This window comes from Haematobia irritans, chromosome 1 (assembly GCF_050003625.1).
Source record: "Haematobia irritans isolate KBUSLIRL chromosome 1, ASM5000362v1, whole genome shotgun sequence".
NCBI lineage: Eukaryota > Metazoa > Arthropoda > Insecta > Diptera > Muscidae > Haematobia > Haematobia irritans.
This window is the reverse complement of record NC_134397.1, coordinates 272,046,109-272,073,397: the sequence shown is the minus strand read 5'-3', so window position 1 is coordinate 272,073,397 and position 27,289 is coordinate 272,046,109. Positions and strand designations below refer to the sequence as shown.

Below are 27,289 nucleotides of genomic sequence, written 5' to 3'. Positions count from 1 at the left end.
CCGCAAGCTATGCTATATAAATATAACTTATATGGATATTTATCTATTGATGACCATAACAGGTACATAGCTCAATGGTTAGTGTGTTGGCTTACAAAGTGCATGGTCCGCGGTTCGATTCTCCGTCCAGGCGAAAGGTAAAAGAATTTTAAAAATTTATAAAATCGTATAATTTCTTCTACATTGTTGGTATTACAGGAAAAGGTGTTAAGAACTAAAAAACCTTGTGGATGTGAGAAAGATGTGAGGGAAAATGCAATTAGCAAGAAAACAATGTTTTTTTTTTGAGTTTGTCTTTATGAAATTGTTTTTACATCCTGGAAAAGAATAAACGTTTATCACAAAAAGTATATACTTTTCTTCACTTCCTTACAGCGAAAAGCAAATGAGAAACGAACTTTGTTTGTCTAAAATTTCGTTTGGGAGGAAAGAATTATTTTTTTGCGTGTAGATACACGACGCCATCTAGTGAATAAATAGTGTCTTTCTTTTTGTTGTACCCAATAAAAGTCGCAGACGCAATAGTTAGTAACTCTTACTAGGCGAAAGAATTGTAGAAAATTGATCCAAAACTGAGAGTGGATTTCGTGGGATTCGTCCTACAGATTATCGAAGACTTTTATTATCTCGAGTTCTTACCAAAATGTGTTAGGCTTTCAGTTGCGTTTACTTTATCCTGGCTTAGTTCCTTGATTTAAAAAAATATTAAAATTTGTATGTTTTTTTATTGTTTATTCATTTTATTAGATTTCAACATATTCCAAGCTTACTCACAATCGCACCACAATTGACGAATACAAAAAAAAAAAAAACAACTGACATAAAGACGGAGACATGTGAACACACAGACAGACAGACATTCGATGGAGAATAACCTTCTCACATGTCTAATTCAATATGTGTTAATTTCTTAAGTACTCTATGAAATTTTGCACGTTTCCAATACAATACTGGTCGCACGCACGTACCTATCATTCAGTCATACATCCATCTATCCATCCATCTATCTATCCGCATATTCAATTTGTGTATTGGACATATCTGGTGGTCATATCTACTCCGTAGAGCATCTAGATCCGTCATTCATGTGGGGTCTAAGTTGTACACTTTGTTGTGCTTGGTAAAAATATCATTTCAAGACGAGTTCAATAAAATATGAATAGAGCATCACTTGTCCTCTCACACGGTATTCCCTTTATTTGATATTCATATGTATTTTTTCTCAAAAAAAGGGTAGGGCGCTTCAATTTTAAGATAAATATATTTTGTTAACTGGGGTGAAACGATGTGTGCCATGAATTATATGTCTTAAGATTTAAAATAATTTTAAATTATTGTTGTTTTTGATCTCAGCTTAAAATCATGCATTGACTAAACTACAATATAATTTTAAATAATTTTAAATTTGTTAAAAAGTATGGCGGTATTAATGGGAAAATTAAGACCTTGCTGAACTATGTCTACAACCATTATGAGTTACGTCTTAAACAATCTAGACAAAAATAATCATTCATGAAGGAATTTGTATAATGTAACATAAGTTAAATTTTTTTAATATGGACGTTAGGAAATAAATTTTTCAGTGGTACATTAAATATGTATTTAAAAGTTTTATTGACATTTGGGCATATCACTTCTTCAGATTTTTTCCATTTTTCGTGGTGAAACAATTACACATTTGTGTCGATACACTAATGTGATCAAAATTGCCATATCACCCTCGTTCCCCAAACGAAAGAGTTTTATGATAGCTTACATTTTATTAACATTAATGCGAATTCGTTTCCATTTACCTTTTTTGCCCTCTTGAAAATATTTTGTCAACAATCAAGTCGATGTGCGTCTCTGTCTGTCCCTCAGATGCTTTATCGTTCATCGATGTGGACTTGATGCTGTAATAAACATTTTAGTTTGCTGCTCCACCTTTGCTTTCATCTCTTGGATTTGTTGCCTTTTTAGTTGACTCAGGCGTCCGTCCCCTTTGTCATTCGCGATTGGTGCTGTTGCCATTTTTTTCTTTTTTGATGACCACATGTTGACCATGAAATATTTTTTTGTACTCAGCCGCGCTTTTAAAGTTTTCATTTCACTTAAACGCTCTTTATTACTCTTCCCAAATGGCGTTAACGTCGCTGCCCAAAATCGTCATTGCTGTCATCGGCGTTGTTGTCTGTCTTTTCTTCCTTATTTGCCGTACCTCTTTAGTTTCATCTTCGTTGATTTCATAACAAAAATAATACCATGTACGTAAATAATGGGGTCCCCATGTGTATAAGAGGGGGTCGATTCAGTGTGCACCCCTTGGGTTGATTAAAATAAATAAGCGTAGTTACTTTCTCTCTCTCTCCCTCTCTGAACCTTTTGGTCAATCAGGCGAAGTTTTAATACTTTTGAGCAGAGCTGATCCTAACCGGCTCTGAAGAAAAATCGAGCATAGAGAAATAGAGATAGAAGTGAAATATTAGACGGTGGCAAGAGAACGGGACAAAACGTTAACATTCATGAGGAAACATTTTTGTTCTCTGTCGTCGATCTCATGGCAAATCGATCTCAGGTCTGTACTATCCTAATTGGCTACACATGGCGAAGAAAAAACGAAAACAACGTTTGGAAAACGTGTACCGAAAACGTTTTTCTTTTGTTTGATTTTTTTTAATTTCTTCGAAAAGTTCAAACTTATCACAAAAAAATTTTTTTTGTTATAAAATTTTTATTTTTGTAAAAAAAAATAATTTTTGATCCAAAACACGGTCCATTTCGTTTATCTATCAAACACTGTTTATACCCTGCGCCACACTGTGGAACAGGATATTATAAGTTTGTGCATATGTTTGCAACACCCAGAATGAGACGAGATAGACACATGGTGTCTTTGGCAAAAATGCTCAGAGTGGACTCCTGAGTGTGAACACATTTTTGTGATCAAAGTCTAGGTCGCAATTTTAGTCCAATCGACTTCAAATTTGGCACTAGTATGTGTTTTGACTCAGAATAGAACCCTATTGATTTTGGAGAAATCGGCTCAGATTTAGTTATAGCTCCCATATATATCTTTCGCCCGATATGGACTTATATGCCCCAGAAGCCAGAGTTTTACTCTAATTTGCTTAAATTTTTGCACAAGAAGAACAATTAGTACTATAGTCAAGTGTGCCAAATTTTATTGAAATCGGTTCAGATTTAGATATAGCTCCCATATAAAGGGTGATTTGTTAAGAGCTTGATAACCTTTTTAAAAAAAAAAACGCATAAAATTTGCAAAATCTCATCGGTTCTTTATTTGAAACGTTAGATTGGTCCATGACATTTACTTTTTGAAGATAATTTCATTTAAATGTTGACCGCGGCTGCGTCTTAGGTGGTCCATTCGGATAGTCCAATTTTGGGCAACTTTTTCGAGCATTTCGGCCGGAATAGCCCGAATTTCTTCGGAAATGTTGTCTTCCAAAGCTGGAATAGTTGCTGGCTTATTTCTGTAGACTTTAGACTTGACGTAGCCCCACAAAAAATAGTCTAAAGGCGTCAAATCGCATGATCTTGGTGGCCAACTTACCGGTCCATTTCTTGAGATGAATTGTTCTCCGAAGTTTTCCCTCAAAATGGCCAGAAAATTCGACGTTGTGGCAGATCGTTCGGCTTCAGTTCTTGCACGAGCTGTATTTTATACGGTTTTACACCAAGATCTTTGCGTAAAATCTTCCATGTGGTCGAATAACACAAACCCAATTGCTGCGAACGGCGACGAATCGACATTTCACGGTCTTCAGCAACACTCTCAGAAACAGACGCAATATTCTCTTCTGTACGCACTGTACGCATTCGTGTGGTTGGTTTAATGTCCAATAAAGTAAACTGAGTGCGAAACTTGGTCACAATCGCATTAATTGTTTGCTCACTTGGTCGATTATGTAGACCATAAATCGGACGTAAAGCGCGAAACACATTTCGAACCGAACACTGATTTTGGTAATAAAATTCAATGATTTGCAAGCGTTGCTCGTTAGTAAGTCTATTCATGATGAAATGTCAAAGCATACTGAGCATCTTTCTCTTTGACACCATGTCTGAAATCCCACGTGATCTGTCAAATACTAATGCATGAAAATCCTAACCTCAAAAGAATCACCCTTTATATCGTTCGCCCGATTTACACTCATATGACCACAGTGGCCAATCTTTTACTCCGATTTACTTGAAATTTTGCACAGGAAGTAGAATTAACATTCCAACTGTCTGTACCAAATTTGGTTGAAATCGGTTCAGATTTAGATATAGCGCCCATATATAGTTTTCGCCCGATTTACACTCATATGATCACAGAGGCCAATTTTTTACTCCGATTTAGTTGAAATTTAGCACAGGAAGTAGAATAAGCATTGTAGCTATGCGTGCCAAATTTGATTGAAATCGGTTCAGATTTCGATGTAGCTTCCATATATATGTTTTTCCGATTTGGACAAAAATGACAAAAATACCAACATTTTCCTTATAAAATTGCCACTGCTTATTCGAAAACTTTAAAAGTGACTCAAATTTTCCTTTATTTCTAATACATATCTATCGGCCTCAAAATGGGTTCAGATTTAAATGTTTCCCATATTTTTTTTACTAACAGGGCATTAGCCGACTTAAATTCTGGTCAGATTTAAATATATGTATATGGGAACATAAACCTTTATATATAGCACACATTGAACGGATTGATATGAAATCGAAAATGTGGATCTACAAAGTGGTGTAGGGTATATGTTAATATAGTCGGCCCGCCCGACTTTAGACATTCCTTACTTGTTTTTTTCTGACTTTAACAACCCCCATATTCATAAAAGTTAACGTAGACTTTAACGCTCCTATTACCATACAAATCCCTTCGATAAACTGTCAGTAAATTATTATGAATTTGGCCATAAATCTTTAATAAACACATTTTGAAGTTTCATAGTAAAAATTTAATATAATAGTATGTAATGTCGGACAACTTTATCGGAATCTTCCCTTTACATTGGCTCGTGGGCGTCCAAAAATATGCTTTATAAATATAACTGTTTGCGTGTCTTGTGCATTGATGCCTATAGCGATAATTGTCTGTTGATGACAAAACAGCTACGTAGCCCAGTGGATAGTGTGTTTATAAACTGTGTAAAAAGGTAAAAGCTGCTAAAAGCTAAAAAAACCTCGTGGAAATGAGAAAGATGTGAGGGAAGATGGAATTAGCCAGAAAATATTTTTTGGAGTTAGGTTTTATGAAATTATTTTTATATCCTGTAAAACATCGGTGAATCTAAGTATACTTTTTTCCAGATAACTGAATATTTATTTGCTGAAAGTTTCTCTTCAGCCCTCAAAAAGGAGTGAACCACTGCCGAAGAAAATGTAGGTTAATTTTAGTAATATTTAACTAAACTGTATGCCAAACTCCGATATTATAAATATTGAATAAATAAATATTTTTCGACAAATTAAAAAAAAAAATTATTAGACATAACTAAGTATTTTCTATGGAATATGCAAATTTTATATTTTTATTAAAAAAAAAATAGATAAGAAAACTTTTCTTCATTGTTTGTGGATACTTGTTAGATGGCCATAAACTCTAATATGGAAACTGATTAAACTTATCAGTTTTCATGCAGGATGAATGTACATTATACCAAAAACTGCACTCAAAAAAATACTTTTGTCCCGAACAAAATTTTAGACAAAGGAAATTACTCTTTGTTATGATTGTTCTATCTTTGAGAGCACCTAAACCGAATTTATGGCGAATGGTTTATGCGCTTCTTATTTGCTTTTAAAGAATATGTTTGCTTTTTGCATAAAGCGAAAACTTCATTTGTCTAACATTTCGTTTCTCAGAAAAGAGAAGTCTTCTATCAGTGTCGATAATAAGCCATTCACCGTCTTATATCATATCAAAGAAAAACGAGCAAAAACATGTATTTGCCTAAAAGAAGTCTATTATTAAAAAAAGTCCAAGTTCTTGACGCTTTAAAAAGAGTTTTGTTACGTCAATATCTTGTTCACCCAATGTACGCATATGACCACCGTAAACAGGAGAAAAATGATCGCTGTAAAAGTAAAGACGAATGAATTTTTCCAGACTGGTTTTTTTCTGTCCCGAAAAGGAGGAAAACCAGTCAAGTCAAGTTCAATCGGATGGCCACTGTAATGTTGTTTGACAACCCAATAACAGTTATTATGGAATCGATCACTTCATAAGGCAAATAGGTTATTCTAGAAATATCAGCAAAGATTTGACAATTATACTGTGATTAATATTTAATTGCTACCAATTAACATTAGTTGCTTACCATTTTCAATCGTGATTTTGCAGTAATTGTCTGTAAAAATGCATTTATACACACAATAAAATTAGAAAATTATTCCCTCCTCCTAAACGAATTTTTAGATCAACGAAATTTTCTTTTATTGGTAAAGTAGTCACTTTCATGGCAAATAAATCATTGTTTTAGTACCCGTTGCCACCATTGACCCCACCGAACTTTTTTTTAGCCTGAAAGAAATATTTTTAAAACTAAATGGAAACTTCGTTGTTTTGATTTCCTAAACTAAATATATTAATTTTTTTCTTGTATTTATACAAATAGGGAAGGTATTTGTATAAAAATATAAATATAAATTTCTGGCAAACGAGTACGAAATTTATTAATCCAATTAATTTTTAATTGAAATGTCCTCAATCACATAAATTAAAGTATCACTTAAAAAATTAATTGATACAATTAAAAAAATAATTTGGTACTATTAATTTTTGTACTTGATTTTTGTTTCAATTAAAAAGTTTGTTGAATCAATAAAATTTTTAATTGAATATTTTTTAAAACTCTATTAAGCCTATAATTGGGAAAATTTTCGGGAAATTTTTTCTGTGTACTGTCGGTAGTTCTTCAATCACGAAATTAATTGATCCAATTAAGCTTTAATTGAAATGTCTTTAATCACAGAAATGATAGTATCAATTAAAAAATTAATTGAAATTCAATTAAAAATTAATTAAAAATTTATAAAAATTAAGAAATTAATTGATCCAATTAAAAAAAAATAATTGATACTATTAAGTTTTGTGATTGATTTTTGTTTCAATAAAAAAAATTGGTGAATCAATTAAATTTTTAATTGAATATTTTTTTAAAATTCTACTAAGAATTTAATTGGAAAAATTTTCGTAAAATTTTTAAAATTAATGGATACTATTAGGCTTTGTGATTGATTTTTGTTTCAATTAAAAAAAATTGTTGAATGGATTAAATTTTTTATTGAATATTTTTTTTAAAATTCAACTATGACTTTAATTGGATAAATTTTCGTGATTTTTTTTCTATGAAATTGAAAGATATGGAAAATTGGTAAATTGCATATACATATATCTTAATTTTAAATGTATGAACCTTGTTTTAAAGTCGAACTGGCCCTTCAATTATCTCTCGATTCTCGCAAAGTGGACCCAAAAGTATTTTTTTCATGATGCATTGTTTTTAGCCTCACTTCGCCCACTGCGAAGTAGTTTAAATTGTTTGAAACACGTGATTATATTTACATTTCGTTCCAGAGAAAAATATTTATTATTTGGTACACATTTGGCACACTTAGCTAAGGTGCCAATTCTATTCTCTGTTTAGGTAAAGCAGAGGAAATTGTGGTCTAGTATCCTCAAGTAGGGATTGGGTGTAAATCAGAAAATTCGGCAATCTTATACTCACTCTCGGACATGTCGGAGGTAAGATATGTATGGTCAACGCTTTAGTCTCAGATCTCTGAATAATGACCATGAAGATAATTTAATATTATATCTTTCTAAGAGCTGGAAGTATACATATATATTTTCTCAATTATTTATCTATTTTCTTATAAAGTTTTCCACGATTCACATTGTTCAGTGCGTTGCAAACGGAATAAATTACATGCCTCCATCCTATAGTGTTAAGTGTAGGTTAGGTTAGGATAAAGTGGCAGCCCGATTAAGATTCAGGCTCACTTAGACTATTCAGTCCATTGTTATACCACATTAACTAAAAGTACCTATTACATATGGGCAATTCTAGTTTTAAACGCTGAACCTTCTTGATTATTTTTCTTTGTTGAACCACCCAGATTGTTCCAAAAACATTAGCAGACTGCTTAAGTTAACGTTTTCCAGATTGCGATTTACACAAAATACAGGACACTCACACAAGAGGTGTTTAATTGCTTCCTTTTCATCCGCATCATGACAGCTCATACAATAGTCATTATACTATCCTATCCTATCAGGCAGCGACCCGTTATAGCAGATATCAGGAGTGATATCTGACGTCTCGATCACACTAGCATATCTAGTGTGCGGTTTAAGTTTAAATGGGACCATATTTGCTTAGTGTCGTTACAGCCCTTGAAATTCTCCCATCGAGCATTTGCCATCATAACAGCCTTCTCACGCAGCACGAGCTTGCAGGTAGCCAGGGGCATACCAACAGATTCTAGTTCCCCTGGAATATGTAAGGTAGTCCCTAGCCTTGCCAACTCATCCGTTTCGCAGTTCCCCGGTATGTTCCTATGGCCAGGCACAGGCATATTAGTGTTGAGTGTAATAAATGTTTTCGATTGAAAAAAACTATTCCATATTGGACTTCAATTTCTGGCACTAAAATCTTTTTTATTTTTGTGAGAAATTTAAAAAAAACATAGTGACTCAACGATCATTTAAACACAATCAAAATACACGCAATGCCTTCATTATGTAATTATGAACCAGATGAGATATATTTCTTGTTGCCTATTGTTTTGCGAAAATAGAGACCAAACATTTTCTGGGGGTTTAAATTGGAACAAAAAATAACGGTAGCTTTTTGTTTTAAATACACGCAAAATATAATTCTTAAACGAAATTTTAGAGCAACGAACGATGGAATTTTCTTTTCGTGACAATTTGGTACGAGATAAGAAATGTAGGGATTTGGTATTACTATGTTATTGAAAAGAAAATTCTAGGTACTAATGTATACAAACCTAGCTATACATGTTTCATCGCAGGTCAAAGCGAATTTCCATAGACTTCAGATAGATCTGACGCGAATTATTCTTCTTAAATTGAACCATTGGAGGCGAAACCACTGCATCATGTTTTATACAGCTACATGCACAAAATTATTTTTTTTTATGTCGATTTCGTTATTGCCTTTGGTACTAGTCAACAACAATTGACTGTGATAACTAATTGAAACTGGCTTTAAGGTTTTTTTTCCTTTTTTATGACGGTATTTTCGTTAGCTTACTATTTTTATGTTAGTCTAATATCAATACAGGCTGGTTTTAATGAATTATTCTACATATTATTAAAAGGTTCAACGAGCTTATTGGACAAGAAGATGAAAGAAATTGGTATTCTTAAGTTATTGAAAATCAAATGCCAGATATCAAAAAATTCTAATTAGTTCAACTTATCACATGGCACTTTAACATTTAATTCCTATTAAAGAAGATTTTAGTAGAATATACAATAGAAATAAATTAAAAGAAATTAAATTATTTCCAATCATTTAAATTCAATTGAGTTGAGTTCAATTGATAGCAATGCATCTCAATTCAATTAATTGAATTTATACAATACAACTCATTTCGAATTAAACTGATTTTATTGTAAATAAAATCGGGAAACTTCACTATGGGCTATTAGGATCCCAATGCTAATTCCATTTTAAGCGAAAATCAGACAACACCATGCTTAAATTGAATATATTTTCAATCTAAACACATTTTCTTCTTTATATTGATGACACTTGTGTTTTGATATGGTGATACGAAAACGAGACGTAGATTATTGTGTTTCCTAAATCGAACGAAATGTTTCACTAACGATGGATAATCGTTTGTATGGGGAATTTCCCTGGAACACAATTTGTTTACACCGGAACGTACACCCAGAAAAAAGGAACCCCTTCTTTAAGTTAAAATGAACTCATTGTGAAGAAAGGTGAACTTCGTATAGCGCCAGACATTTTTATACCCTCCACCATAGGATGGGGGTATATTAACTTTGTCATTCCGTTTGTAACACATCAAAATATTGTCCTAAGACCCCATAAAGTATATATATTCTGGGCCGTGGTGAAATTCTGAGTCGATCTGAGCATGTCCGTCCGTCCGTCTGTTGAAATCACGCTAACTTCCGAACGAAACAGCTATCGACTTGAAACTTGGCACAAGTAGTTGTTATTAATGTAGGTCGGATGGTATTGCAAATGGGCCAATCGGTCCACTTTTACGTATAGCCCCCATATAAATGGACCCCCAAATTTGGCTTGCCGATCCTCTAAGAGAAGCAAATTTCAACCGATCCGGCTGAAATTTGGTACATGGTGTTGGTATATGGTCTCTAACAACCATGCAAAAATTAGTCGACATCGGTCAATAATTATATAATGCCCCCATATAAACCGATCCCCCGATTTGGCTTCCCGAGCCTCTAAGAGAAGCAAATTTTATCCGATCCGGCTGAAATTTGGTACATGGTGTTGGTATATGGTCTTTAACAACCATGCAAAAATTGGTCCACATCGGTCCATAATTATATATAGGCCCCATATAAACCGATTCCCATATTTGGCTTGCGGAGCCTCTAAGAGAAGAAAATTTCATCCGATCCGGCTGAAATTTGGTACATAGTGTTGGTATATGGTCTCGAATAACCATGCAAAAATTGGTCGAAATCGGTCCATAATTATATATAGCCCCCATATAAACCGATCCCCAGATTTGACCTCCGGAGCCCCTTGGAAGAGTAAAATTCATCCGATTCGGTTGAAATTTGGTACGTGATGTTAGTACATGATATATAACAACCATGCCAAAGGTGGTCCATATTAGTCCATAATCATATATAGCCCCCATATAAACCGATCCCGAGATTTGGTTTTGGAGCCACTTGGAGGAGCAAATTTCATCCGAGTTGAAATTTGGTACATTGTGCTAGTCGTTCGTTAACAACCATGCCTAACTAGGTCCATATCGGTCTATAGTTATATATAGCCCTCAGATAAATAGATCCCCAATCACACAAAAATTGGTCTATATCAAGTTCATAATTGTATATAGCCCACATATAAGCGACCCCCATATTTCAATTCTGGCTCTCTACGTACAGTGCAAAAGTCCATATCGATTCGTAATTATTTTTAGACTTATCTATAAATACCTTTTTTGTCTAATATATACCACGTATGGACTAACTCACAATTTAGAAAACGATGTTAAGAAGTTTTAAGATACCACAACCCAATTAATTCGATTGTGGATCTTTCGTAGAAGTTTCTACGCAATCCATGGTGGAGGGTACATAAGATTCAGTCTGGCCGAACTTACGGCCGTATATACTTGTTATTTGTTTGAACGATGTGATTTTCGTAGATGTTAGGTACACTGAAAAAAAAAGCATACTCGGTTCCAAAGATTTTGTCTTTACTTTAAAAAACTGGGTATTGATTCCGAGCCAAAGAAGCGGAGAATACAAGTAAGGATACTTTTAAGACACAATTCTCTTTTAAATTTAGGTTTTGTGTACTTGCTTCTAGGAAGCAAATTTTAATTTTTCGCTTTCTCAGCTTTTTTCTTTCATATGCTATCAAAGTCCTTTAAAAACGAGTTAACGGCAACTTTATTTCCCAAATTAGGACTCGACTTCCAGTAGAAATTATGCTATGTTTGAAGTAAAAAACTTCTTTAAAATAAAGTTTTGAAAAACATGTCCTATATTTGAACGATTTTTTGCTTTGTAGTCAAGATGCAAAAAGACAACAAATTTAAAGACAATTTCATTAATTTTAAAGAATTTTTCTGAATTATTAAAGTCAAGTTGACCTTAGCCTATACATTTTTTCTTTCAAGTTAAGATACCCATTTTTAAGTCAAATCACTTAATTATAAGGACAATACGACTTCATTGAAAAGTTTATCGATTTTTGGACAAGGAAAATAACTTTATTTTAGAGAAATGCGTCTTCTATGCTAAGCAAAATTTGTATTCGTATTTTAAAGACATGAAATCTTTGACCTCACGACAATATTTTTTTCAGTGTAGAATGCATTCCATATATTATGTTAGTTAACATTTTCCTATATTTATGTACCACTATACTACAGAATGAAAAAAATAACTGAATTGAGTTCATATATGGAATGATTTTATTGAACTTTTTGCATTCATTTGGGCAAATCTTAAATATTTGTGGTAAACCTTTTTCTTCAAAATTAGAACTGTTTACCTTCGTTTTTAAATACAATTTTATTTATTTATATAAGCAATTTTGTCTTCAATAAAATGCATGTTTTATCAATATCTTAAATATATTTATTTAGAATCAACAGCATCGACTGGCCTTGAAATATTAAAACACATTTTTTCTTCTTTTAGTACCTTTCACTTTTAATAAGTTACTGCATAGCGATTTTGTCCTCCTTTTACAATTTCAATACCTAAAAATATAAACAAAAATTCCTAAACCAATTTTTTCGCTAAAGGTTGGCGTCACTGAATATTACCTGATAATTGAAGATTCCAAAATGAAGACGAATGAAGGGGTTGTTATTCTACTGGTGTTTTCTTTTATTACACACAAAAAAATTTTTTTCTGATTCAATCACCAAATTAATTGATCCAATTAATTTTTTAATTGAAATGTCTTCAATCACGAAAATGATAGTATCAATCACATTTTTAATTGGGCATAGAAAAATTCTTGATCAAAAAATTAATTGATTTTTTCAGCAAACTTCAATTAATTTTTTAATTGATTCTATTAAAAATTTAATTGATGTTGATTGCAAAACTCAATTAATTTATTAATTAAAAAAGGTAACTATTTTTAATTACTTTCTGAATTGACTTAGAGTTTTTATTTGGATTAACAAATGATTGTTTGAAATACATTTTTAATTAAAAATTAAAAAAAAAAATCAGCACTTTTTTAACTGAATTAGTCTTCCGAATTTGATTAAAAAGTTAATTGTATCAATTAATTTTTTAATTAAAAATTTTAAATTTTTCAATCACTGGCTTAATTAACTTAATGTTTCTATCATGATTAAAAAGTTAATTGTAGCAATTAATGTATTAATTGAAAACATTTTCAATTTCAATTAACTTTTTAATTGGAAATATTTTGGTGATATTTTTTTCTGTGTATACACCATCACGAAAATTGGTAGACTTATTGTTTGTTGTTTATTTTTAATAATTTTCAAAAAACGAAACATTTTCTCAATAATTTAAAATAACAAATATTTTATATATTATATATGTTATTTATTATATTATTTTACTATATTATTTTTTAACAATCTCTCCATATACCATAACAACACGATTTCAACTAAAAAAACAACCCACGAGGAAAATCCTTAGCTTAGCACAAAAATCGCGGTATAAACAGAAAAAAGTTAACTGCCTGTTCATGAAACACAAAATCGACTCGACACGAATCGTTCGTCTAGATTGAAACTAAAATAACTTTTGGTATATTTGCTAGCAAATCCTGAAATTTGTCATGAACTCATTATTTATGATTTACTATCGAACACTGAAACAATTGGGATTCCACAGATTCTGATTTTCGAGATATCAATATGGGATTTTTGACGATTCGTTCGTCTCGAGGCAAACGAAAATTCTACGAACAGGCAGTAAGTGTTTTGGAAACTTCCATCTCTGTTATGAACACATGTTAAATTTTGTTTCGATCTGGCAACTCCTTCATATAGAAACAGGTGTTCAAAAAAGACGCATCCGCAATTTTTTACAACACACAAAAAATTTTTTTCTTATTCAATCACGAAATTAATTGATCCAATTAATTTTTTAATTGAAATGTCTTCAATCACAGAAATGATAGTATCAATTAAAAAATTAATTGAAGGTCAATTAAAAAATTAATTGATCCAATTAAAAAATTAATTGATACTGTTAATTGTTGTGATTGATTTTTGTTTCAATTAAAAAAATTTTTGATTCAATTAAATTTTTAATTGAATATTTTTTCAAACTCAATTAAAATTTTAATCGGAAAATTTTTCGTGAAATTTTTTTCTGTGAATGGACAAATTAGAAATGCGTGCTGTCATTAAATATTTACATAAAAAAGGTTTATCGGGACAAGAAATTCATAATGATATGGTGAATGTGTTAGGTGAAAATGCTCCTTCATATGCAACAGTAAAAACTTGGGTTGCTGAATTTAAACCATGTAGTGGACGTCCAAAACAGCAACAACAACAGAAATTGTAGCCAAAGTGCATGATATGGTATTAAATAATCAACGAATAAAAGTGCACACAAAAAAAAAATTTTCTGATTCAAACACGAAATTAATTGATCCAATTAATTTTTTAATTGAAATGTCTTCAATCACAGAAATGATAGTATCAATTAAAAAATTAATTGACAGTCAATTAAAAAATTAATTGATCCAATTAAAAAATTAATTGATCCAATTAAAAAATTAATTGATCCAATTAAAAAATTAATTGATACTATTAATTTGTGTGATTGATTTTTATTTCAATTAAAAAATTTGTTGATTCAATTAAATTTTTAATTGAATATTTTTTAAAACTCAATTAAGATTTTAATTGAAAAAATTTTCGTGAATTTTTTTTCTGTGTTCGTGAAATTGCTAATGTCATGGGCATCTTAAATGATCGAGTCCATTTAATTTTGCATGAAGAACTACAGATGAAAAAGCTTTCTGCAAGATGGGTGCCGCATTTGTTAACAGTCGATCAAAAACGCATAGGAATGAACATTTCTCAAGCTTGTTTGGATCGTTTTAAGCGAAATAAAATGGATTTTAACCGTCGTTTCATAATTGTTGATGAGACATGGATCCACCACTATACTCCAGAGACAAAAGAACAATCCAAACAATGGACTGAACCTGGAGGAAGTGCCCCAAAGAAGGCAACAACAATTCAATCGGCTGGTAAGGTTATGGCAACGGTTTTTGGGACTTCAAAGGTATTTTATTGATTGACTATCTGCAAAAGGGTAAAACAATAAATTCAGAGTACTATTGCAACCTTTTGGATAAATTAAATGTACAAATTCGAGAAAAACGTCCTGGCTTACAACACAAAAAAATAAGACAACGCACCAGCGCACAAGAGTGTTTTTGCAATGGCTAAAATCAACGAATTAAAGTACGAGTTGCTTGACCGACTACCCACCTTATTCTCCTGATTTAGCCCCCAGTGACTTTTACTTGTTCCCAAATCTAAAAAAAAAATCCTTGCTGGCAAAGGTTTTACCTCAAATGAAGATGCAATTACAGTTGTAAACCACTATTTTGAAGACCTTGAGGAAAACTATTTTAATCAAGGGATAGAATTGCTAGAAAAGCGTTGGACTAAGTGTATTGAAGTTTCAGGAGATTATATTGAAAAATAAAAATATTTTTGAAAAACTAACTATTCTCTTTCATTGATAAGAAGTTTCTAAGAAGTTTCCGAACCGACCTCGTATTCTAACATGTGTGTTTCCTTAAGTTTTGAAAGAATTGAATACTTCTTAGTACGAATGAGCTAAAATATTTTTCTATGCCAAATGTTATTCGTATGTATGTTAAGCTTTCTATAATAAAGGAAGTCAGAATTATCATTTTATAAGAAATTTTACTAAATATAAGGAAACTTGGTTTTAATTTATTTTTACGAATTCTTTGTTATCAGTGAATAAAATTTTCTTGTTCAGTAGTATATTCTTATACCCAGCGAAGAAAACAGTATTAGTAAAATTCCATGCCTTACTCTAGTTAATGAACTATTCCTAACTGCTTTCAGTTTAGGATTTTTTTACTGAAACAAGTACATTTTACTATTTCACCTAAAAATTTAACTTAATGGAAATAAAATGGCTAAACTAAATTGATGAACATTTTTTCCTTTGGTTTCGAAGGCACTTTTTTCTGGGTGTACACTTAGTACACTTCGACAAATTCAAGAAAATTTATTTATGGGGTTCACTTTTCTTTGAATGTATGGAGAACATACTTTTCTATACGTGTACCCATTCAGTAATTCCAATTCAGTTCTTTTTAATATAAATCAATTCCATGCAATGTAATTTAATTGAGTTCATTTAATTTCATTCAATTAAACTTTAATAAAACTTTAAACAATTTCTGTAAAGCTTTCGCAATTCCTCCGAAAAGGTCGCTATTTCAGACGATGATTTCGATAATATTTTCTCTTATGAAAAATATTTTTAAGTTGAACGTACTGCAAGTTCAATGGACCCTTCGTCGCGAATTGAATTTTATGAAGTAATGAGTTTATGTGCAAACTAAAAACACTTTTTTTAGTTTTTTTATGTTTCCCTTTTTCTAGTAAGTTCCATGGCATTCACATCACAAGCCATTACGAGAGGGAGTTGCTAGTTTTTGTTGATTTTATTTTACCAAAAAGTAAACAAAGTAATTAAAGTAATGACCAAATTTAATTATTTAATGCCACTGATGCCCTTCAATCGAAGGCATGTTGACTTCAAATGAACGAATATTTTCTGTGCTGTCCCATTGTGCAGTCAGACGATGATCATAAGTAAATTCAAAGCCAGCAATATTGGTCAGTATGTGCTCGGGCTCATATCGAGTGGAACAGTGCCATAAAAATTGAGGAGCAAAAATCTTCCGCCTTTTTGCCAATTGGTTTTGGTCGAGTTTTCTATTGGATGGCCTGACATACTAACAGACTTAGGGGCATTCATCCATTCATTCATACCGAAACCCGCGTGGAATGTTCGGGAGTAAACTGCACGGATGGATGGATGATGAACGGAGCTATCTACAAGATATACAGTGCAAACGTAACTTTGTGGTTACCCAGCATGCTGCTGTTTTGACCATTGTTGCTGGTCGATTTTCTGTGGCTTCTTTTTTAGCAATTCCATTGCAGGCAGAATACGCAAAACAAAGCGTCACTATCGCACCCATGCAAAAACGAAGCGACGAGCCACCAACGAAAGCGAAAGTGTTTTATTTCTTAATACCTCACGTCGTCTGGTCCAGTCCGTCCCCGAGTATTGATCATGATGTTAACTTAATCATCGTTGGCTCGTATCTCAATCGTCGTACTCTTCCCATTGCCTCCACTTCGACGGTGTAGTCAGGTAAGTGGACTTTAGTTCACTTTGAAATAAAAACCGTTAATAATGTCTGCTTGGCTGGACTGAACGGATGATGGTTTCGTTGGGGTTTGCCTCTTGGTCGATGATGGATGTCCGAGCAACACCAGAGTGCTGAGCAAAACAAAAGCGAAAAGATAACGTTTCTGCATTACATCAGTTTGGTTTGAAGAAAATCAAGCAAAAAAACAATTAAGAGAATAAAATATTATGAGATTCCAATATTATACAGTTGCAATTGAATTTTTAGCAGTTAATATAAAATTATCTCTCATTTTTTTAGTATTGAAAATAATTGGGTATAATAATTGAAAGTAAGATCAGAAAAGTCTGAATCAGGAGAAAATATGAAGGAAGGTTGTTGCTTTGACCACGTATGAAATATGGTTCTTTTATGATGTTATCTCTTGTCACAAAAATATTGTTTTTTCGGCAAACATAACATGCTTGCGAAATAAGATACATAATTTCTGAGAAAATAATATGGTTGCGACAAACATTCTCTCTCCGGGAAAAATAAACATTATGCCCTTGAAACATACAATCAAGCTCTTGGGCACACACAAGCCTATTTGAAGAATTTTTCTTGCAAACCAAAGTACCAAATACAACTTTTGGAAACGGAAATCATATAATGTTATAAATATTTACTACACTGAAATAAATATTGTCGTGAGCCCAAAGATTTCTTGTCCTTCAAATTCGCTTGCTTTGCATTTCTCTTAAATAAGACAACATTTAAGATTTCGTACAATATAGAAAAAACTTGCCCGGTTCTAGAGATTTTCTCTTTACACTAATGATGATGGGTATTGATTCCGATCCAATGAAGCGAAGAATTGAAGTAAGGATATGTTTAAGTCAAAATTCTCTCAATATGATTCCATGTTAACTTATATTTCCACTTAGCTATCTAACTTAACAATGAATAAATTAATAAATAAATAACTTAAATTTCCAAATTCAGACTTGACTTCAAGTATACATTATACTATATTTCATGTAACAAAAGTCTTTAAAATGAAGTGCCGAAAGGCATTTCCTAGTTTTGAACGCTTTTTATCTTTGTAGTTAAAGAACAAAAAGTCAAAAAATTTAAAAAGTAAAGTCAAATTGTCCATATCCAAAATGTCCATTTTCAAGTCGAATCACTTAACTTTAAAGACCTCATTGAAAAGTTTATCGACTTTTTTATATGCCAGAAATAACGTCTTCTATGCTAAGCAAAATTCGAATTTGAAGGACAATAAATCATGGACCTCACGACAATATTTTTTTCAGTGCATATGGCACTGTGTTTATGTCATGCAAGTCAAGTTGTTGCATCTAGGGTAAAAAATGTTGGATATCATATATCTTACCATTCACGATTTACATAATCTCTGAAGAATGATGATGCAACCAGCCCATAAACCTCACCAAACAGTGACTTTTTCTGGTAGGTGGTAGCTATTGCAATGCTTCTGGTTAATCTTCACTTCAAAATCGACAGCTTTGCTTATTTTGGTCCCCACACACACAAAAACAAAAAATTATTCTGATTCAATTCAAATTAATTGAAATTTCTACAATCACGAAAATAATAGTATCAATCATTGTTTTAATTGGGCATACGAAAAATATTTGATTAAAAAATTATTTTTTTTTTGAAAATTTCAATAATTTTTTAATTAATTCAATAAAAAAAAGTTAATTGCTAAAAACAATAAATTTTTTAATTGATCCAATTAAAAATTTAATTGATGTTGATTTCAAAATTAATTAATATTTTAATTGACTCAATCAAAATTTATTGATATTTATTTATTTATCAATTGGAAAAGTCAATCAGTTTTTTAATTGATTCAATTAATGATTTAGTTAAACTTCAATCCAATTTTCAAATAACTTTTTAATTAAGTCAGTTGAACAATTAATTGAGTTTTGCAATCGATAGTGATTATTTTTTTTTAATTAAATTGTTAGTTAATTGGAACAATTAATTGTTTAATAATAACCGCGAAAATTTGCATTAATTTTCTTAGCTAACTTTGTTCTTTTATTTTGATTAAAAAATTTATTGTATCAATTAATTTTTTTATTAAAAGTTAAGAAAAAATCCTATCATTTTCCGAGTTTGATTATGAAGTTAATTGTATCTATTAATTAACCCTGCGCCACACTGTGGAACAGGGTATTATAAGTTAGTGCATATGTTTGCAACACCCAGAAGGAGACGAGCTAGACACATGGTGTCTTTGGCAAAAATGCTCAGGGTGGCCTCCTGAATCGATATAGACTTGTCCTTCTATCCGTCTGTCCGTCTGTCCGTGAACACATTTTTGTAATCAAAGTCTAGGTCGCAGTTTTAGTCCAATCGACTTCAAATTTGGCACAAGTATGTGTTTTGGCTTAGAACCCTATTGATTTTGGAAGAAATCGGTTCAGATTTAGATATAGCTCCCATATATATATTTCGCCCGATATGGACTTATATGGCCTCAGAAGCCAGAGTTTTACCCTAATTTGCTTAAAATTTTGCACAAGAAGAACAATTAGTACTATAGTCAAGTGTGCCAAATTTTATTGAAATCGGTTTAGATTTAGATATAGCTCCCATATATATCGTTCGTCCGATTTACACTCATATGACCACAGTGGCCAACCTTTTACTCCGATTTAAATGAAATTTTGCACAGGGAGTAGAATTAGCATTGTAACTATGCGTGCCAAATTGGGTTGAAATCGGTTCAGATTTAGATATAGCTCCCGTATATAGCTTTCGCCCGATTTACACTCATATGACCACACACAAAAAAATTTCACGAAAATTTTTCCAATTAAAATTGTAATTGAGTTTTAAAAAATATTCAATTAAAAATTTAATTGATTCAACAAATTTTTTAATTGAAACAAAAATCAATCACAAACATAATAGTACCAATTAATTTTTTAATTGGATCAATTACCTTTTTAATTGACCTTCAATTAATTTTTTAATTGATACTATCATTTCTGTGATTGAAGACATTTCAATTAAAAATTAATTGGATCAACTAATTTCGTGATTGAATCTGAAAAAATTTTTTTTTGTGTGCACAGAGGCCAATTTGTAACTCCGATTTAGTTGAAATTTTGCACAGGGAGTAGAATTAGCATTGTAGCTATGCGTGCCAAATTTGGTTGTCATCGGTTCAGGTTTAGATATAGCTCCCATATATATGTTTTTCTGATTTCGACAAAAATGGTCAAAATACCAACATTTTCCATGTAAAATCGCCACTGCTTAGTCGAAAAGTTGCAAAAATGACTCTAATTTTCCTAAACTTCTAATACGTATATATCGAGCGATAAACCATAAATAAACTTTTGCGAAGTTCCTTAAAATTGCTTCAGATTTATATGTTTCCCATATTTTTTTACTAACATTGTGTTCCACCCAAGTGCATTACCCGACTTAAATTTTGAGTCTATAGATTTTGTAGAAGTCTATCAAATTCTGTCCAGATCGAGTGATATTTAAATGTATGTATTTGGGACAAACCTTTATATATAGCACCCAACACATTTGACGGATGTGATATGGTATAGAAAATTTAGATCTACAAGGAGGTACAGGGTATAATATAGTCGGCCCCGCCCGACTTTAGACTTTCCTTACTTGTTTTTTACTAACATTGTGTTCCACCCAAGTACATTACCCGACTTAAATTTTGAGTCTATAGATTTTGTAGAAGTATATCAAATTTTGTCCAGATCGAGTGATATTTAAATGTATGTATTTGGGACAAACCTTTATATATAGCACCCAACACATTTGACGGATGTGATATGGTATCGAAAATTTAGATCTACAAAGTGGTGCAGGGTATAATATAGCTTAGTCGCCGAGAACAAAAGCGCGCGAAAAATGTTCTTTCCTATAACCTAAAATTTACTTCCTGGTGGGTTCACTGTTTTTTGAATGTACATAAAAATCCATTCCGTTAGAAAACTATAAACGCTTGGAAAAGTTTTGTACCCAAGCGGCTTCGTTAATGTTGTCCATAATTTAATTAGCATACAAAAGTAGAAAATAAGCGATTCACATAAAGCTAACTACCCGGGAATGAGTAAGAGTGATTGAAAAAAGTTCTCGCCATCAAAGAGAATCAATTGCTTGATCTTCGTGTCAATTAGCCGATCATCACCTCTCTCTGTCTCTCAGTCAGAGATTAAACAAAAAAGGAAATTCTATTTAAACTTAGGTTTTAATCATAACCAGTCAATTTCCAAATAGTCATCATATTCATCTGGACTGAACTCTGGTGAATACGGAAAACGGCCACCTCCAATCGAAACAAGTGGGTAAATACCAGAAAGAAATGCTTGTAAAAAATTTCTAAAATAAAAGTGGAATTTTGTTTTATAAAATTAATTTATTCAAATATTTGGTATTTTATCGTTCTCTACTGTCCCGCCAACTGGCCGAATCAACGGCCAAAGACAACGGTAACGACGAACAAGAAGAAGAAGAAAAAAGCAAACATAAGCAAAGAAAGTTATTTACCATAATAATGTGTCGATAGTAGTGATGGCAAGGTGGCGACGGTGACGATGACGACACTGTCGTGCGCAACGTAGTCGTCGGCGACATGGTCTCTGTTGAGGTTTCTTTGATTGGGTGATGGTTGGTCGTGGCGGCAACGGTAACGGCAATGATGGTGGGACGTACGTTACTGTTTTGTGCGGCTTAAATCATTGGAGTTACCATCCGTCCTAGTTAACGTTGCTGTTAACGTCACTGCCACTAGATCCAGATTTGGTTCGTTTAACGTTTTTGTAAATTAATTTTAGTCGTCAGTTGCATTTTAAACGTTAACGTATACGGTTGCCTAGTGTGTTCCATTTACTCGAAAACGGTTGGAAGAAAATACGAATATTGATAATAGTGACACGATCGATTTTGTTCCTCCTCCTTCTATTTCTTCTTTTCATACCATTCGTGCTCTGGTAGTTAATAATTATTGTAAACTATTTTGTTATTGTAACTATCTGAATTAGCTTTTGCTAATTTTCTATCTATTAGTGTTGCATTCGAGTATCGAGTTTTGTATTTGGTGGTTATAAGGTTTTTTTTGTTTTTTGAAAATTGGATAACTTTATGAAAAAAACTAACGGCAGTGACAACGAAAGTGAGAAATAAATTTAAAAATATATAAAAAATAATAATTAAAAAAAAAGTAAATACTAAATAAATATACAATCAATAATTTTCTAATCCAGACAAACTTAGTGAATAAATGCAATCCAAAGGGATGAAATAAACCAATGATCCACAAAGTTTAACTATTAATCACCTCGAAACATAAAATTAGCCCTCGATAAGAGCCTTGAGTTCTGTGAATCCACTATCTACATCAAAAAATCCCCAGTGAATCATTTCTTGTTTGTAAACATTGAGCTGTCAAGGAAAAATTCTACATAGACCTTTGATCGAATATATAACACCCTTGCTTCCTCCCCACCCCTTGTAAAAGACATCATCGTCTACGTAATTATCTTCCTCAATTGTTGCTGATTATTGCGGTTTCTTTTGGATTTTTTCCCCTTGTTATTTGTGGTTTTTGCCGAATTTTTGAAGTACCTCACACCTTGTGAGTAAGTGGTGAGTTACTGATCTCTCCCTTTCCTATATTGTGACGCATAATTTTGTTGCTGTTGTTGTTATCGAATTGACAATTTATGGCCGAAGTAAAGTGAATTGTATCAGTTGCAATTTTTCCGGTTTCTTGAGGAATTTATGATGTAATGAAAAAGACCCTCTTGGTCTTTTGGTTGTCTTCATGTGTGATGTAATTTTATGATGAATGGCATCTGTTTTATTTAGTTTGGTGTAACGCCATGGGCTGGTGCTAATTAATTTCGTGTTCAATGTAATTTCGTGTAATTGTTTATCGTAAATACAACTCTAATGAAACTACATCAAATAGTTGTGGTGGAAAAATGTTATAAATTAAATAACAAAGGGATTTTTACAAATGTATGTTTTATTCTGTTGAATTATTTAATATCCCAGCAAAAAAAAAAAAACAGTTGTGACAATGTTCTTTTTGGATCCGGAAGTGGTGTAAAATTGGTGTAGAAGCGATGAATTTAACATAGGCTTGTCATAGGACGGATGTCCACCATTTCAATTCTGAATTTGTATCACTTATGATAATGCATCTGAATTCAGTATTTAGGATGGAAATTAAAAAATGTTGTGGTATTTTCTTTATTTGTCTGTCTGAAACGTTTGACCTAAAATATTTTCAATAATTCCTTATTTTTCTATAATGAATTTAGCATTTTTTTCGACATTTAAGTAATTTGTATCATTTTATTTATTCTTACTCTGTTTTTATCCTATTTGAAAAAAAAATTGAAATAACCCATTAAAAATATTAAAACATCGATTAATAAAAAAATGAATTAAATGAACTTCCTGTGTAATTAAAATAAAAAGCATCTTTGGGAGGAAATTTTTGGAAGTGTTTTTAAAGTTGTACCTTTACTTCCAATTTTTTTGCTGGAATGTTATTCTATTTCAAGCAAACAAAATTAAAATATATATATGATATATAAAAATCCGCTGTCTTACACAATTTTTGCCATAAATTACAATTTTCTAAATTTTTTGCCTATCCATTTCTCGATAGCGTAGAATTTGCGACAAAATAGTTAAAAAAAATATTTTGTTCAAGTTTTTCCTGGATCAACACTATGTTAATGTGAGAGATCGGTGAACGTCAATTATTCTTCGGTATTAAACAACAAGGTTGATAACATTTATTGTTTCGAAGTGCTTTCGAAGTATTTTGATAGCAATTTTCTATTATTTCTCCCTCAAGATTTTCTTGCATTAAACATCGCTTCACTTAAAAAAAGATTTTGGTATTGATTCGAAGCCAAAAATAAACAACGCTCAAAAAAAAAGTTTACTTGGATCCAAAGATTTTGACCTTCTTTTAAGGATTTTGGTATTGATTCCGAGCCAAAGATGCCGCTTCTTTAAAATAAAGACATTTTGTACGGACCTCCCTGGCTTTAAATCTAGGATCGATGAAATTATTATTGGATACAGATCTCATTCATCAAATTTGTATTCTCTGTTTGCGATATATTAATAATGGTACACGCAAAGAAAAAAAAAAAACGTTTGGAAAACGTGTACCGAAAACGTTTTTCTATTGTTAGAGTTTTTTGAATTGCTTCGACAATTTTAAACTTTTATCACCAAAAAAAAAATCGTTTGTTACAAAATTTTTAATTTTTCAATAAAAAAAGTTATTTTTGAAACAACAACACAGTCCATTTCGTTTATATCAAACACTGTTCTTTTCTGACTTTGGGTCTTTAATAAGACATATTTTACAGTTCAAAATTTAATATAGTACAATGTCATGTTGAACATTTTTTCGGAATCTTCCGAACATATCTGGAATATATGAAAAAAAAAAAAAACTTTGGTCGAAGCAGGGATCGAACCAACGACCCTTGGCATGCAAGTCGGACGTAGCAACTACTGCTCCACGGTGCCAAACTAAATGTTTGTTTCTGTTAAATAAACTTTGTTTATTCGGTTCGTGGGCGCCGCAAGCTATGCTATATAAATATAACTTATATGGATAATTATCTATTGATGACCATAACAGGTACATAGCTCAGTGATTAGTGTGTTGACTTACAAAGTGCATGGTCCGCGGTTCGATTCTCCGTCCAGGCGAAAGGTAAAAAAAATTTTAAAAATTTATAAAATCGTATAATTTCTTCTACATTGTTGGTACTACAGGAAAAGGTGTTAAGAACTAAAAAACTTCGTGGATGTGAGGGAAATGCAATTAGCATGAAGACAATGTTTTTTTTTTTGAGTTAGTCTTTAGGAAATTGTTTTTACATCCTGGAGAAGAATAAACGTTTATCACAAAAAGTATATACTTTTCTTCCAAATGCACTTCCTTACAGCGAAAAGCAAATGAGAAACGAACTTTGTTTGTCTAAAATTTCGTTTGGGAGGAAAGAATTATTTTTTTGCAAATAATTCCAATTTCAAAATCCAAATTATGAAAAGTACTTCAAAATAAAAACTTTTTTCTTAATTCTAAAAAAAAAAAACTTTAAACCAAAGATGCAAATCCTTAAAATAATTCTTAGCCTATATTTGAAGTGTTTTTATCTTAAATTTAAAAATTCAATATGTCAGTTGAGTTAAAGACGATTTCTTTAAATTAAAAATGTTTTTCTTTATTTTAAGGAACATTTGCCTTACTTCAAAGATCTACAACTTCAACAGAGGGACGCAAAATTTCAAGATTTGTGTCCCAAATTTAATGAAAAAATTTTTTGAAGCAAGGATTATAAACTTTCTTTTAATTAAAATTTCATTATTTTAAAGGATTTTGTCCTTAGCATTGCGTAAATTTCGAGTCCTAAAATTTAAGTTGCATAATCTTCCATATTAGGTCAATATTTTTTTCAGTATATCTAGTTTAAAATCTAGATAAATTAAAATCGGGATGTAAATCTCATTTATCGAATTAGCATTATCTTCTTGCGATATATAATCAAAGCTATTCATGTACAAATGTCAATTTAAAAATTTAAATTTTCCTAATTTGAAAACAAACTAAATCAAAGGTGTAAAAGTCTTAAACTAAAATAGGTTTTTTTAATCTTTAATCCAAAGATTTAATATCTCAATTAAATAGAAACGCAAATATTGAAGCGAAGAATCTTGGAAATTTGAGTCCTTCCGTTACTTAAAGTCGTATGCCTTTGGAGTAAGGAACATTTTTTTGGAAAAAAACAAAGTAGAGATAACATTTTAGAATTAGGAAATGGTCTTTAAATTAGCTGACATATTGTATCTTTAAAGTTTTTGGAATTTCTTGTAATTAGAACTGATATTTGTTTGTAGGTGAACACCTTTATTAAAATATCGCAAAAAGAGAATGGAAATTTGATAAATGAATTATGTATCCTAATTTTAATGTTATTTATCTTAGAATTAAGGTTTGATAAGTCCCTAGGATTTTTTCTTTATTATAAGCCAAATCAATACGAAAATCCCCAAAAGTCAAAATCTTTGGATTCAAGTAAACTTTTTTGTTAGTGTAGGTTCGTGGAAGTTGTCATTACTAATGACGCCTGTGGTAAATATGTAAAGTTAATCCAATTAATACCAATCTTAATTGATATTCCCTTTTCATTATAATTTTCCTTCTGATTGAAAAACGTGCCACAGAAAATATGGAAACTTATACGTCAATATTTATAGTTGAATGCTTTTTAGAATAAATCAGCTCTAATATGAGGTTGTATTTAATATTTTTGCGTGTTAATGGTACTGCGAATGTATTGTTTTTAATTATTAACATGAGATTTTATTTACGATCAATGTTAATGTATACTTAGAAGAATTTATTTTGCATCAATATTAAAGTTTCACTTCATTTGCATTTATTTGTTTCATTGTATAGTTGATTTTGGAAATCAATCTATGGATTAAAATATACTAAATTAAAATAAAATGTAATCCTAAATAATTTGTAACACTAATTAAAAAAACAGAACTTTATTACAACAATGTTTATAAAAATTTTCCATGAAAATCAGAAAGCCTTAGGTTGTTTAAGCAGTGTAATCTAATCAATTAATTGATATTCACTTCTTAATTTACAATATCTTTTGCAATTTGAAAATTTTAATTTATGTGTCAATATCTACACACAAAAAAAAATTTTTCTGATTCAATCACGAAATTAATTGATCCAATTAATTTTTTAATTGAAATGTCTTCAATCACAGAAATGATAGTATCAATTAAAAAATTAATTGACAGTCAATTAAAAAATTAATTGATCCAATTAAAAAATTAATTGATACTATTAATTTGTGTGATTGATTTTTATTTCAATTAAAAAATTTGTTGATTCAATTAAATTTTTAATTGAATATTTTTTAAAATTCAATTAAGATTTTAATTGGAAAAATTTTCGTGAATTTTTTTTCTGTGTATGCTTTCTATTGTAACCTAAATTCGCATTCTTATTTCAAGGGCAGGAGTTCTTCTTGCTCAAGCCAATATTTTTTAGAGCTATTTTATGTAACTTTATTTCGTGT

The 27,289-nt window shown here is 31.3% G+C and overlaps 1 protein-coding gene across 5 annotated transcripts in view; it reads left to right on the top strand.

Moving 5' to 3' along the window:
- Positions 1–27,289, top strand: part of LOC142224684 (very long chain fatty acid elongase 7) — a 107,694-nt gene that overhangs the window by 39,056 nt on the left and 41,349 nt on the right. Inside the window, exon 1 of one of the 5 annotated variants that reach the window (XM_075294476.1) lies at positions 21,421–21,489. The exons of 1 other annotated variant lie outside the window; for it this stretch is intronic. The gene's annotated coding sequence lies outside the window, so the exon portion shown is untranslated. Of the gene's footprint in view, positions 1–21,420; positions 21,494–22,363; positions 22,794–27,289 lie in introns of those variants that run through there. 3 more of the 5 variants (XM_075294491.1, XM_075294499.1, XM_075294481.1) reach the window with 3 other exon arrangements.